The sequence below is a fragment of the Protopterus annectens genome, chromosome 1.part0, assembly GCF_019279795.1.
Source record: "Protopterus annectens isolate FY-2018-M chromosome 1.part0, PAN1.0, whole genome shotgun sequence".
Classification (NCBI taxonomy): domain Eukaryota; kingdom Metazoa; phylum Chordata; order Ceratodontiformes; family Protopteridae; genus Protopterus; species Protopterus annectens.
This window is the reverse complement of record NC_056725.1, coordinates 267,238,302-267,255,037: the sequence shown is the minus strand read 5'-3', so window position 1 is coordinate 267,255,037 and position 16,736 is coordinate 267,238,302.

Genomic DNA, 16,736 nt, shown 5'->3' with positions numbered 1-16,736 from the left:
GGAATTGTGATAGCTTCCAGGGCAGCCAGCACATATATTCATTATTATGCCCTGGACATCACACATGACCTGGCAGTTGATGGAGGGGCAGCCCTTGCGGTTGATGTTGACCCTACCCCACTCACCTGGTGGTGCTTTGATGCATATGTACGCTGAGTCTATAGCACCCACTACCTCAGGTTATTCTGCTATTTGGTGGGATAGTTGCATATTGCTGGCCAACGCCTCATGGGTGTTGGGGAAATATACGTGCTCACCGACATGTGCTGACATGGCATCCAGGAACTGGTGGAGTATCCTGGATGCTGCTGCCTGTGAGATCCCCATCACATCACCAGTTGCCCTTTGGAAGGTACCTGTAGTTAGTATTCTTAGGTCTACACATACCTTGGTATCCACTGGGATGGGTTCCGTCTGTTAGTTCTGTGTGCCAGGCATGGCCGACACAACTCAACAACTTGCTGTAGGAGGTACCTTTCCACCCTATAGTGATCCACTATCTCCAGCTCATGTAGCCCCTGGTAGGTTACCCTGGGTCTGTACACTCTTCTCTGTCTCCTCACTGTGGGTTGGTTGACAGCATTCACATCCTCACCACCCTCAGCCTATTCCACAAGTTGTTGTATGATAGCTATTGCAGCCCCTATCATTTTGGTGTTTTGTTTGTTAAAAGTTCCTCACTTGTACACACCGATGGTGTAGAGTGTGGGAAAAAACAGAGGGAAAGGTGTTTGCATAGTTTATAGTAGTGTTTTGGGCTGGGCTGGTCTGCTGCCTGTGTAACTGGCTGATTCTGATACATTTTACCTGGCAGCTATGCTAGTTCTCCTAGATTACCTTCCTAATGCTGTTTTCTCTTCCCATTGCCTTTCTGTTTAAGCCCAGGGGTGCACCGTGCAAACACAGTGCTCAAATGTGCACAGAGATGCTATTTCCTGGTTTAACTTTTTTTCCCTTTAAAACCCAGTGGATGGCACGCAGACCCACTTAGGCAATGTAAAGAGTAAAGGACTTGTGGGGTTTCCTTAGTAGTTTGACTCCTGCAGTATGGAAAGAAGGGTTGTACTATATCACCATTGATGTTGTAGATCTTTTTTCATGCATTCAAAAAACAAATTGGTTTAGACGGGTTCTGCAACAGAATTAGGCAGAACACAAATTTATATTGGGATTTTGTATCTCTTATTATGGAATTGATGTTGATAGTACTTGACAATAACTTTATATATTTTGAGGGAGAGTACTACAGGCAGATGAGGGTGTGGGGAGGGGGGCAGCATGTGCCCCCATGTTTGCCAACCTGGTCATGTTAGATTGGGAAACTACTCATATTTCAAAGTAGATTTTTATAGGTACATCAGACATTATTTGAGATTTTTGGATGATATATTTGTATTATGGGATGGTTCTTTGGAATTATTTGAGGAATTTATGGACTATATTAACAATTCAACTACATTTTTGCGATTTACACATGCATGCAACACTAATGGGACAGCATATTTGGATACTTATATTATGAGTAATAACAATGGTTTCAAGTCTAATATATATAGGAAGAGTACTTTCTCCAATAGTTACCTCGAATATACGAGTAATCACCCCAGGAAAATGAAGAGGAACATTTTTGAAGGCAGTTTATATGCACAGCTCAATTACTTCTCAGTATGTAGGTATGGTTAAAGAAATGGATTATATATGGAAGTTGTTTAGACAGAGAGGGTACCCTATAAATATGTTAAATGATGTAAGGGGGTATGTCATTAGTGAATGGGGTAGAAAATATCCCCCTATTTTAGGTAAACCATTGATAGAAACTATCTCAGTGTGCAAAGTAGATGATGATAGTAACTATCAAAGGGCATGCATTTTGGAACACTCTCCCTATGCCAACAAGGTTAAACAGATAATTGCCAATAATTGGAACATTTTGTTAGCAGATAATGACATAAAGATATAGTGGGGGCTGCACCATTCTTTCTTTACAAAATGGGTAATAACTTAAAAAGAAGTTTGGAACAAGGTTGGGTTAACATATCGCAAGTTAAAAAACACACTAGGAAATGCAGATGTTGCAGACAATGTTCTAGTATATTAGAAGTTGAAGGGATTGTGTTGGATAATATTAACATAACCCGGATTACATTCACACAGGGGAATTGCAACTCCAAATGTGTTGTATACATTGCTAAATGTATGGCCTGTTCATGTTATTACATTGGAAAAACTGAGAGATGTTTCAAGAATAGGATTTATGACCATTTGTATAATATTAGTAGAAAAGACAAAACCAATGCCCTTTATAGACACATTGAGATGAAATGAAATGAACACACTTTTAAATTTGCCATACTTGTACAGGTCAAAGAAGGACCAAGTTAGGGCAAAATCAAAGCCCTTTTTGGACATAGGGAGACTAGATGGCAGTTATTGACAGATGCTTTAAATTTCCCTGGACTTGATTATATCACTATTAAGACTATATTACAGATGCGGATATGGGAAATGAGCATGAAGCCATCTAAACAGGATGTTGTGCAATATATTACGTATTTGTATTTTTGTTTAATTCATTGACGTAATATTATGACATATTACTATGTTTTGTGCATTAATTAGTACACTGGGAGTAAATATGCAGCCACAGTTGCTGTTTTTATGAGATTAATTTTAATTTTTATTCAATTTTTATTAGATCAATGCATATATATTAAGTAGAATATTCATATTGCCATGTGCATAGTTTTATTTATTTATTAAGTTTATCAATTTAGGGTAAAAAATAGTGTTAGGACATTTAATCAGCTTTCAAACTTCATATGCATTGTGTGAATGAACTTTAGTACCCAATTGCTTTATTATTTAATTGGTAACATAAGATGTTTTGTGAATATTGTTTTGGTGCCAAAATAGCTTATAAATAGTGTAATTAACTTTTAATTGATATTCTGATGAAGTCCACATCCTTGTGGATGAATGCGTTTAATCTTGTGTTGGTGAATTAAAGAATTTAGCAAAAGGCTACTGTTTTGAAGGGTACATTTTTTCAGTGAATCCTCTTCTGTTCGGGCATGTTATTTGTTTCATTTTGGACTTACTTGCAATGTAAAGAGTGTTAGGCAGACTCAGACACACCCCCTTGCTTAGCTGTGCTTAGCTAGGAGCAAACCTGAGCCACAGGGCTCCAATCCATTTACAGTATGCCTGACACCCTCCCCCCCTCCCATGATGTCAGCTAACTCCTAAGCTTGCACCAAGCTATTTCTGCTCTTACACTGTTGGGACCTGACTAGCATGCTGAGGGATACTGGGATTCACTATCATTACCCTCATTTGCGTAGGATCGACTGCTAATGGATAGTTACATGTCTCACACTGAACCTCCCCCCTTAGCAACCACCACTCACTGGCCATGTTGTCTTCTGCCTGCCATTGACTTTAATGGCAGAATAGTGATTTTAGTTAGAATGCATATTTTAGGTTTATTTTCTTATTTTACCCCCAATCCCGTTTTCGCGCCACTGCCCTAAGCTTAAACAGCCGAGATCAGCTAAAAACAAATAAAAGTTTATTTTTTTATTTTTTAAACTGTTTTCAATGCCAATGGCCTTATACTTGGCCATTGACATGCTTCCTAACTGATATGCACTCTTTATTTGGAGCTGTCACTGCTCTGTTTTGTAATTTGCAGAAATGTACTCGGTTACTAAATGAGTACATTTCTACAGATTACACTAGCCCTGCATGGCCAGTTTCCAGCTTCCTAGATCACAAATTCACCTCATGTGCATAGATTTCTCCTGCACATGGGGTAACTTGCATACAGGGGCTTAGTCCATGCAGGACTAGTGCAGGAGCACTCGTGCATGGCCCTGCAGGCTATTCCTGGATCACACGGCAGACATATTGCCTGCTGGAGCTCCTGCACTAATCCTGCACTGTGCAATGCTTGTAAAATCTGGGGGATGGTGTCTATCCCAGAAGAAATGGAATGGATGGCCTGTACACTTAAAAGATTAAAAGAAACAGATCCTTGGCCTGATGCTAGAATGAAGAAACAAAAAACTGATTCCAAGATAGCTGTCCCAAAAAAATAACTATTACAACTACATCTCTCAAAGTATCACCTGATATGGCACATCACTTGTCATCTGTTTTTATTTAAAAAAAAAAAAAAAGAGGGCTTCTTAAACAACTGAGAAACAGTAACGATTTATTCAGAATGTTCAAAGATTCCAGTAATTCTTCACAAAGGTAGATCAAGATGGGTTACTATTTACATTATATATAAACCAAACAAAGCAACATATAATATAAACATAGAAGTTTCTATTCCCCTACTTGAATTCAATGAATACTTATCTTGTTAATTTTTCATTGTTTTTATTTATAATAATTTAAGTAATTAATTAATTCAACAAGGTACCATTCATCAGAGTTCAAACTCAAATATAACAAATTAACATCATACATAATAGCAGTAACAGTAGAGTGTTTTGAAAAAAATGCTGTCATGGAGACTAATGCCTTCTTTAGTTAAATTATGATTTAGAAATGTCATGTATATCCTGGTTGAATAATAGTAACAAGCTCTAAGTTCAAATGTCATCATTATTTTGTCTAAATATAGTTAATATCAATGATGGCAGGTAACACAGCTACAAGTGCTGTTTGATCAATCCTGATATGTGTGTGGATGCAGCAATGTCTGGCAGCTAGTACAAATGTCATTATTATTCTGTGAAAACATAGTTAATATCAATTATGGCAGGTATCATAGCTTCAACTGCTGTTTGATCATCCCGATATGGTGTGCGTGGATGCAGCCATGTCTGGCAGCTAGTACAAATGTCATTATTATTCTGTCTAAACATAGTTAATATCATTTATGGCAGTATCATAGCTTTGAGTGCTGTTTGATTAACCCTGACATGGTGTGTGTGGCTGCAGCTGTCTCTGGCAGCTGTTGTATGTTGCTGTTTTCATCTCAGGGAAAAGTACAATTTTGTACCTACCATAAATGTAGATGTTCGAGGATCCACATTGCTGCAGTCATAACCTGTGGGTAGTCCGCTGTCCTCGGTCGGCCCGAATACCAAAGTGTTAGGCTGGCATCGGTCATAGTCACTCAGATCTGACGTCAGTACGCAGTGGTACTAAAGCGCATGACCGACGCCATATCCTCAGTCTTTCTTGCCCCAGATGTCAGAAGGCCTAAAAAGGAAAGGCCATAGCCAAACATAGAAAATACCCAACTACCAATTACAGAAAAAATAATCACCCCAAAAGCAACACAGCAACCCTAAACTACAGAGGGGAAGGATGGAGGGTAAATTGGACTGCAGCAATGTGGATCCTCGAACATCTCCATTTATGGTAGGTACAAAACTGTACTATGTTCTTCGTCTCACATTGCTGCAGTCATAACCTGTGGGTAGAATCCCAAAGCAAAGGTAAGGGAGGTTGGCCAAATCAAAAAGCACTAGGAGCTGCTAACATGCCCTGTAAGACTGCTGTGGCAAACCCAGCCCTAGATTTGGAATAAAGAGGGAGATGGTAATGTTTAGTAAAAGTGTGCACTGAACTCCAAGTAGCTGCCTCCAAAATATCCTTAGTAGCTACTCCCCTTAAAAAAGCAGTAGAAGTGGCAGTAGCCCTAGTGGAATGAGGTCTAATCCCAGCCGGAACCTCCTTTCCATGATGAGAATAACAAAAAGCAATACAATGGCTAATCCACTTAGAAATAGTTTGCTTTGAAACAGGTTTTCCTTGTGAACCCAAGGCAAAAGAAATGAATAACTGTTGAGACTGCCTGAACCCTTTAGTTCTGCTCAAATAATAACGTAACTGCCTGTGAATATCCAAAGAATGCAAAATTTTTTCCCCTTTATTTTGGGGATCAGCATAAAAGTAGGCAAATGAATAGATTGGTTCAAGGCCACATCAGAAACAACTTTAGGCATAAAAGAAGGGTTAGTACGTAAGGATACCCTATCCTTATGAAATATTAGGAATGGTTCAACTGCCATTAGAGCCTGTAATTCAGATACCCTCCTAGCAGACGTAATGGCCAACAAAAAAGCAGTCTTCCAAGACAAAAACTTCAACTCAGCTGTAGCAGCAGGTTCAAAAGGAGGTAAAGTCAGCTTTTCCAACACAAAATTGAGATCCCAGGAAGGAGTAGGAGCTCTACGTGGGGGTCTTATATTCTTTGCCCCTCTAAGAAATTGCTTAAACAAAGGGTGAGAAAATAATGGTGGGTCACAGTCATAGTGAGCAGAAATGGCTGCAGCATGAACTTTCACGGAGGAGAAAGACAAACCCTTGTCTAATAATTCTGTAAGGTACTGTAGTGTAACACTCAAATTAGGCCGTGAAACATCAAAGCTCTTTGCTGTGCTCCAAAGAAAAAATCTCCTCCATTTATCAGCATAAACTTTTCTTGTACTAAGCCGCCTGGCTTCCAAAATGACATTTAAAACTTGCTGAGGAAGCTGCGACCCCCCAGGGTCTAAAACAGAATATGCCAGGCTGTCAGATGCAGGGACTGTATCTTGACATTGAGGAAATGATTGTTTGCCTGAGACAAAAGGTGTGGAATTGTTGGCAAAGGCCAAGGATGCTCCCGAACTAAACTCCTCAGCAAAGGGTACCAGTGCTGACGTGGCCAATCTGGAGCTATAAGGATCATGCAAGGCTTGTCCTGTCTGACCTCCAAGAGCACCTTGGGAAGTAGAGGCAGAGGAGGAAAGGCATAGACGTGAAGGTTGTTCCAACTGAAAGATAGAGCATCCACTTTCCAAGCTTCTGGGTGAAACATCTTTGTGCAAAATTTTGGCAGTTGGAAATTTTGTGGGGACACGAACAGATCTATGTCTGGAGTTCCCCAAGCCACTGTCAACTGTTGAAATACATGGGGATCCAATTTCCACTCGTGGGGATCCACCAGTTGCCTGCTCAAAACATCTGCTAAGGAGTTCTGTGCTCCTGGCAGAAACCTTGCTTGAAGAGTGAGGTGCAAACTCAGAGCAGTCTCCCACAAAACCATAGCTTGTCTGCAAAGAGGGTATGAATGGGTTCCCCCCTGCTTGTTGATGTACCACATGACTGTTGTGTTGTCTGTTTGAATCAACACCTGTCCCGGTTGAAGTAAATACTTGAAAGCCATCAGAGCAAATTGGACTGCTAACATCTCCTTCATGTTGATATGCAAATGCTGTAGTCTGGGAGGCCACGTGTCTTGAACCCATCTCCCATTGAAATGTGCTCCCCAAGCCATGTCCGAGGCATCTGTCATTTGGATCTGACTCGCCTCTGGTCGGGTCACAGAGAGTCCCTTGTTTAGGTGACATTCCTGAGCCCACCACAAAAATTCCCTTTGGATGCAAGGTATTATCTGAATGACAGTGTCCAAATCGTGGCAGTGTTGAGTCCATACACTTTTGAGATACCATTGTAACTTCCTCATATGTAGTTTGGCATTGGGAAGTACCAGAATACAAGATGCCATGAACCCCAAGGCTTGAAGGACTGTCCTTGCAGTCAGCCTGGACAGTAGGGATAATCTCTGAAAGTATAGGGGAAGATTTCTTTGTTTGTCCGGGGTCAGAAAATCCATCTGAGAGGCTGTATTCAGTCTCACACCCAGAAAGCACATGTCCTGAGAGGGTACTAGACTGGACTTTGTTTCATTCACAGAATACCCTAGGCACCTTAACACTGCCATTACATACTGTAGATGCTGAAGTAACATGACTTTGTCTTGAGCAAGAATCAGGCAATCGTCCAGATAAGGATAAATTTGTATTCCTCTTAGTCTGAAGAAGGTTATCACAGGAGCCATGACCTTTGTGAACACCCTGGGCGCAGTAGATAAGCCAAAGGGCAATGCAGAGAACTGATAATGAAAAGTACCAGCCCGAAAACGCAGGAACCTCCTACAGCTGGGCCTGATAGGAATGTGAAGATAAGCCTCTTTGAGATCCAGAGTTACCATCCAGTGATCTTTGCCTAGCAGAGGCAGAAGTTGCTGTAAAGTTAACATCTTGAATTTTGGGATGTCTAGGTATGTGTTGAGAATAGACAACTCCAGAATTGGCCTCCAAGTGTTCTCCTTCTTTGGCACAAGGAACAGGCGAGAATAAAATCCTAGGCCTACTTCTGACGGAGGTACCACCTGAATAGTCCCCATTTTAAAAGTAAAGAAATCTGTTTGTGAGCCTCCAGCTTTTGCTGAGGAGGTACGTCCGGCATGTCTTTGAAAGGAGGCAAGGTGTGAAAATAAAACTTGTAGCCTCGATCTATAATATCCAACACCCATTTGTCCTGGGTGACCAAAAGCCAATTTTGCTTGAAGAGTGCCAACTTTCCTCCTAGAGGAGCTGCCAGACAGGAGGAATCTGGCAGCTGGAGATACAGGTCATTGGGTCTGTTTACGAAAAGGCTGACCCCTGCCCTCACCAGAAGATTGTGCAGGAGAACTCCATGTCCTAGGTCTGAAAGAACCCTGAGCATGAGCTCTGCCCCTACCACGTCTAGATCTGCCCTTAGACTGGTAATCAGAAGAAGGATATGCCCATCCCTTTGCAGGCCAATTTCTGCTAAACTTAGGGGGCTGCACTTGTAAAAATTCCTTAACTGTCTGCATGGACTTAGCTTTGTCTTCCATTTTCTTCAAAACTGACTCCACAGGAGAACCAAAAGGAACTTCAGATTGGAGGGGAGCATCCAAAATTCGAGCTTTAACATGCTCTGACAAATTCTGATCCTTAAGCCAGGCGTGCCTACGAATAACTGAACCAGTGGCAGCCACCCTGGAAGAAGCCTGAAGAGCATCAAAGCCACACTGCAAGGAATGCTTACCTACCTGATCAGAGGCATGAACTAAATCCTGCAATTCCTTACACTCTATACCCTCAGCTAAAGCATCTACCTTAGATTTCAACTGACTTAACAGAAAATTCTGATACTTCAGCATATGAAACTGGCAATTCAAAGCCCTCATAGCTAGTGTGGAGGAGGTATACACTTTTTTACCCCACCTATCCAAAGCTCTAGAATCTTTATCCAGAGGAACTGGATTCTTTACTACAGAAGCCCTGACACCCTTAGGTCCCTGGCTAATAGTTTCTGGGTCAGCTCTAGGACTCTTAAATAAATATTTATGAGCCTCTGGAACTCTGTAGTATCTGTCTGGCTTGACAGGGGCCGGAGGTAAAGAATCAGGATTAAGGGAAGCCTCAGAAAAACATCCTGAACAACATCCAAAACAGGGGAATGGCCAAGGGCCTATGCTGTGGTAAAACAAAATTCCCTAAGCCTCTTACGAGAATCGGAGAAATCCTGACCTTCCCACTTAAAATGCTCCCTCATGGAATGCAGGGTTTCAGAAAAAGAAAAATCCTCTGGAGGAGAAGCAGAAGGACAGGAGTCCTCTGCATCCGAATCAGAAAAGGGAGGAAAATCCTGAATGTCCTCAGCTGAAGACTCAGAGTAATCTGAGGAATGCTCCAAACCCTCCACCTCTGTCTCCACCCTAGGTCTCTTATCTGGGGGGGGGCATAGAACCTCTGATTAAAGTAATCAAATCCTCTGCCATTTTTAGCATATGTTTTTTAGGAACAGAGCCTGCAGAACTAGGGCTGATGCCTGTGCCAGAAAGACCAGGCCTAGCTTTAGAAGGTGCTTTAGAGACAGAAGTAGAAGGCCTAACAACCTTATGTAAAGAAGGAACTACAGAAACTTGAGAGGCCCCCTCGGCCTGACCTGACTCCTGAGAGGCCAATTCCTGTAATATTAAAGGCTCCCCCTGAGACTCAGCTGAAACCTCGGCTGGATCCACAGATTCCACCGTAGTTTCCAAAGAACCGGCGTCCGCAACGGACGACTCATCCTGCTTAGACTTTAAGGATTTATCTTTTCGCTTCTTAGCGGTAGCGGGCGTTGGAGGATCCGACGGCATGTTGTAGTTGCACCGCTTACCAAAAACAAGTCTACAACAATCTAACCTGCGTTTAATGGTGCGCTTATTAAATCTAGCGCAAAAGCGACACCCGACTATGTCGTGCTCAGGCCCCAAGCAAGGAATACAGAGAGAGTGGTAGTCCCTATGAGGTATCTGTTTCCCACAAGAAATACAATTATTAACTTTTTCTGACATCCAGATTTAACTGAGGCAAGAAAAGACAAAAATATTCCCCAACGGGGTACTTAGCCCAACTTGGTCTTCGGTCTGAAACTCAGAATATGAAAATTTCAGGACGCCGAACGGCACTTGCAAATGCTGCTTCTGCTTCGGACCATGCAGCAAGAAAGACTGAGGATATGGCATCGGTCATGCGCTTTAGTACCACTGCGTACTGACGTCAGATCTGAGCGACTATGACTGACGCCAGCCTAACACTTTGGTATTCGGGCCGACCGAGGACAGCGGACTACCCACAGGTTATGACTGCAGCAATGTGAGACGAAGAACATCTGTGGTTTGTGGCTTGTGATCAAGGTTTACTGATGCTTGTGTATTAGGAAGAGACATTTGATATTTTAGCCTGGATCCAGGGGAAAAGAGTGGATAAAACTGTGATTTGGGATATTCTGATATAGAATAGTTTGTTTATACATCTGCTGAGTGAGAGGTGGGAAGGCTGGAAGAATGTGTTATCTCTTGTTGTGGCGGCTTGTTGGGAGTTTTTTTTTTTTTTTGATCTGTTTGCTCTCCATTCTTTTCCTGCCTGCTGCCTCACTGAAAGGAAGGGAATTTAGGCTTGAAGTTGCAGTGAAGTGAAGCTTTGCTTCAGGTGCATTGCAAGCCTCTGGTATGCAGTACACAGACACACTATCAGAAACAGATGCTCCCAGGTTGTTATGGTAATGGAGACAGAGTGACAATAATGCTTAACGGCTCTGAGGAGCCTCTGAGATGATTCTCAGCAATGTTTTTGGTTTAAAAAAATATATATAATAAAAGGGCTGTTTTAAACCACATGTACACATATTGATGGTATTCCAACACTTTGTTTAGCTCACTAAGTTGATTCTTATAAAAATAAATAAATAATAAGCACAATTTTATATTTAAAATGTATTTTGGTCCAAACACATTAAGGACTTACATAAGAGTGGAAGTCTGAGTTATTGTGAAAGACTAAGAGCACTAGGTCTTGTGCAGAATTCTTTGTAGTGGTCTGGGATGTGAGCTAGCTTGGACGTATTGGGCATGGGGATAGCTGATTCTAGGGGTGTTTGTGGTTGCCAGGAAGTGCTAGAGAGTCATCAGATTTGCTTCATGGAAATATCTATAGGAATGGAAAGTGTGTTGAGTGGTTCACTGGCAGAGTGGCCACTGCATGGAACAGGCTGATAAAATGGAACAGGACAAATATTGGTTTGGATATTTTAAGAACAGCCTAGAAACACACCACATGAACTAGTGAATGGTATTCTGGCAAAACTGGATGGGTATTGTTGCCCATGCTTGAAGTACTGATATGTGTATATGTAAGGATGGAAATGTACTTATAACAAATAATTGACTGGGAGGGTCTCATAATTTAAGGTCCATGGACTGTATAATCATGCTTGGATGGAGCTAATAATAAGAATAAGCATTACAGCTTGTGGTCTCTCAAATAACTAAACAACAGCCAAACAAAAAAAACACACAATAGTTATGTGATTTTAGTAAATCTAGACTTAAAATATATAATCATCATATAAGATGAAGCAGTCTGCTGAATTTAGATATTAAAGACAGGATTTAATAACATGGGCTTGTGTATAATAACACTACTGTCTAAATTGTCAGAAATGACATACACTACATTGAACATCAAGAGGAAGCATGATGATTTTCTTATATAAGTAAATATGCATAACAAGTCATGTAATTCCTTTAACTTGAATTGTAGTTTTTGTAACCCATCTTGACCATATATAATACTTAAGCTGTTACAAAGGTCACTAATGTTTTATACATGACATCAAACTGACAATTTGTTCAAAGGAAACAAAAGAAGCATGAACTAGGAATGTCACAGAATGCGTTAATCACATTCCAAAGCAATAGTATTTAATTGACAATAATCACTCAGTTTAACCTTTGCTGATTATACAAAATAAAATGTTGCCATTTAAATCTAAAAAACTTTCAGTATATGCCATAAAATGGCAATTTATGAATATGGAAAGGGAACTTGTAATCATTAATCACAATAAGTGAATTTGTTGTTTTTAACCTATAATTTCACCCATTTTATAATAAGAAATGACAGATATGAAAATCCTTATGTGTAGGAAATGGGGGGAATGAGAGATGCACTGATAATTAAAATGCATTAACTTTCATTAATGTTCATATAAAACAAACCTGATGCTTTAAGTAAGTTAGCAGCAAAGTGATTACTTAAATGCTGACAAACAATGAAATATAACCTCTGATATATCCAGTAAAAATACATTGTATTATAAACATTAGGTATAAATATTATTACCATCTATTTATATTAAGTAATATGTTTTGAAAGACTTCATCAGTAAGGGTGAACATGTTAAATAACTGTGTGCTATGATCTTTTACTGAGGTTTTATATATGATACATCCTACTTTACTATGATTGAATTGCTTGTCATCTACCTTTCATGTAAATATTGTTTATACAATAAGTAGATATGTATATTGTATTATAATTCTGTCTAATCTAGAATAGTGCTATATCTGTTCAAAATAATATAAATATTGCTTATTCCTATTACAAATATTCTCCATATGATAATTCAATTTATAGAGCTCAGATGTCTGGATTGTCAAGGTATGAGTGATAATCTGATGGATTTAGGTTTATCCATCAGATTAGGAATGATTTTCATTCCATGGCTAGTGTGGATCTTAGTCTTGTTAACATTTATTAATTTAAATTAATTTCACAAAAACATTTTAGTATGCCTGACCAAAACATTACTTTATTGGTAAACACTCAAAGTATAAAACTAATAATTTCCTTTAAAAGCTCAAACATATACTTTATAGTTATCAGAGGAAAATGTTTAATAGTCACAATAAAACAAAAAATACAGTCTAAATAACCTAAGATGGATTTAACTTTATTATCTTTAAATACCAATGGCTTAAACAATCCTAGCAAGAGATCAAATCTACTGAAATATTTAAAATTGAACAAATCACAACTGACCTTCCTTCAAGAAACTAATTTCAAAACAAATGACAATTACAAATGACATCCTAAGACATATATGATTAAGACAAAGACAAAAGGGGTAACAATTTTATGGAAAATAAATGTGATTAACCCAGAAATCATTTATAAGTATGACAATAAAAAAGGCCTTATGGCATTAGTAATAGTTAAGTATAGTAATAGATTATGGACCCTAGCCAATCTATACTGGATCCCAGGCATTGGAACAGGAACTGTAAAAAAAAACACTTGGATTTCATTTCCAATAATTATAAAGGCAACTTAATATTAGAAGGAGATTTTTAACTGTATATTTCATATTTCTGAAACTACAAATAAAAGACCGCTGCATACATCTGCTGAATCAAATACTTTAAACAAGTGGGTAGAACTATTTCATCTCGTAGATACTTTCAAATTTAAAGAAGATAAAGTTTTGTTATTTTCCCATCAAGATCACAGACTTGGTACCCAAACTAGAATAGATAAAATATTTGCTGCCCATGACTTACACTCTAAAATAATAAACTTCTCAATCACCCCCTGCCCCTTTTCAGACCACAATTCATTGATACTAAAATTTCAAAATGGGTACAAACCATTAATCTTTAACTCCAGAATTCCAGCATATATAACTAAAATTAAAGAGTTCAAACCCTGGTTATTATCTGAATTACAGTTCTTCTTAGGTATTAATTATACCACAGAGATAAATAAAATAATGATATGGGACTCATTAAAAGCATGTATGTATATATATATATATATATATATGTATATATATATATATATATATATATATATATATATATATATATATATATATATATACATATATATTGTGAAACCCTAACTTGGTATAAAAAAAATCAGAGACTGTGATTCTGAATTATTAGATCTACAATCCAAACTTTTGTCAGTAAAAGCTGAAAAAAATCAAAATCATTTGGAGATGAAAAAAAAGTAGAAGCATTAAACAATAAATGCAATGAAATTCTAACACATAAAACTAGTTTAGCTTTAGAAAAACTGAAAATTAATACCTTGGCCACTTTTCCCAAATATCTACATAATTTATCCACAAGAATCAAAATGCAATCAAAAGTTAATAACATTATAAGTATTTTCCATGAAAAGAAAGGAAAAAATATATCTGATATTGGTGACATTCTTGTTGCCTATAGAAATCACTTTATGGAACATTTCCAAAAAGAAAATATACATATCAATCAATTAAATCTAGGTGAAAATGTTCTAATATAAAAAAGAACAGGAAAATTAAAACGAGATCTGCAAGCACCCATATCCTACAAAGAAATTACAGATACAATAAAAAAAGGGTAAAATAATAAAGCTCCAGGTATAGATGGCTTAATTATGGAAATATATAAACTTTTTCCTTCAAAGATACTATCCCTCTTCCATAAAACTCTATTAGAAATTCAGTCAGAAGCTTTAATACCACCTTCTTGGAGATATTTCTTAATTACACCAATCATAAAGGAAAACAAATCCCCAAACCTCTATACCTCATATACACCTATATCATTATTAGATAATGACTATAAGATATTTATGACAATATTAATATTCTAAAGACATGCTTCTGGAGCATTTCTCCCCGGGCCTCTGCTGAAAACTGGATCTGTGGAACCTAGTCGGACTTTCCCGGTCAACAAATGTTAAATAAAAATAAATAAATAAATAAAAATTAACTAACAGAATGAAAATATCAATATCCAAAATAATAAATAATGATCAAACTGGATTTATATATCATAGACACACACATGACAATATTAAAAGGATAATTTCTCTTATAGATTATCCCCCGGATTCACTAACCTTCCATGCAGGACTAGCTTAGTCCTGCACGGAAGTGCCCGTTTAGGAGCAGTACGGCAGCGCACCATGCATAGTAGTGAAGGCACGCTGGCCAAGCTCCTAGGCTTACAAGGAACATGTGCATCTGAGAACAGAGCTCTCAGAATATACACGCCCCTGCAATGAAGGACTGCAGAAAGGTAGTAAACAATGAGCGAGACTACCAATAAATGTACACATACCCCCAGCAACATCCCCACCATGTATAAGAGCAATAGTGAATAAAAAAATAAAAATGATATGTATTGTTAATGAAACAGATGAGGTTTAACAGTAGGTGCACAGGGTTGCCCATCACTTAGCTACGGTTTATGTAGCTTAAATAGCAAAAGGAGGATAAAAAGCAGGATATGTGCAAATGAAGCAGTACAGCAATTTTGTAGTGGACAGAGCATTCGCCTTACAAAAAGTCAATCCTTGTTCAAGTCCCACTGCAGTACATTCCATTTCCATGTCAAATCACTGTTATGATCAATATATTTAGTCTTATAACCTAATAAATAACATATATGTGTGAACTGGAGTAGTAAGCTGTGTAATGAATGATAACACCATACACTTGCCAAATTCACCACCACCACAGGAACCAGTAGATTAATACTGTCTAAAATACAGCAGTAGTTAGGATAAATAAGCACTAGTAAGCAGGTGCAAGTCTGTTTGTATGACGGTAAGCAGTGCTTATGCAGAGTAAGCAATAGTGAGGCTAACCATGTGTAAGCGGATATCACCGGAAGTTAGCAGTGCTTACTGTGGTGCAAACCCACTGACAACTGCGTAAAGTACTTCAACCACTCCGTATCCAACGGGCCTACTTCTGGCCAGCAACAAATTAAATAGCCCCTACACAGCTCGAACTGAGGAGCCTGCACACCATAGCCAATGTTATTTTCCACTAAACCACCACAGATATTACTAACCCTGATGTTTCCACAAACATAGGTTCATAGGTAGGTGCTAGGCTATTGGCCCTAGGGCCTATATAAGCCTAGAGAAATGGTACCCTGGCTTTTGCCATCGAAGAAAATTATTTTCCTGTGCCCTTGTCAAGCAGAGCCACAGAAGTGATCCCCATGGTGAATTTCCTATCTCCCATCCAATAGTTGTCTTGAAGGGTGCTAATGAGGAGCTTTGTTTGATATAGATAGGTAGTTTGTTCCAGAGTATGGGAAGTCTCTAGGACAGGAATCTATCCCTCCAGCATGTTCTGTTTACTGCGGTGACAAGGTTTAGGTCCCTGGAGCGTGTAGCTTGGAGGGATTGGGATTTCTTTAAGTGGAGCATGTCCAACAGCTCTGGGTTTGACATAGCTTTGTATGTTAGGCAGAGATCGCCTCTGAGTAAGGGATATGTGACAGAGTAAAGCTGGAGTTTTTTTGAGACAGTCTGCATAAGGCATCTAGTTGAGGCTGGTAATCCTCTTTCTGAGGTATTTCTGTGGCCTTTCCAGTTGTTGTAGATGTCTTGTGAGGTACATACCAAAAGGGGCATTGTACTCTAAAATGGGTTTAATGAGTGATGAGTAGAGGGGAACAATTACCTCTTTTTTTCTGAATGAGAAACCTTTCGTGATGAGGTGCGCCCCATAGGAGAATTTCCTGACAATTGTGGTGATGTGGTTATCAAAGGAGGGACTTCTGTCCACCTGTGTCCCAAGGT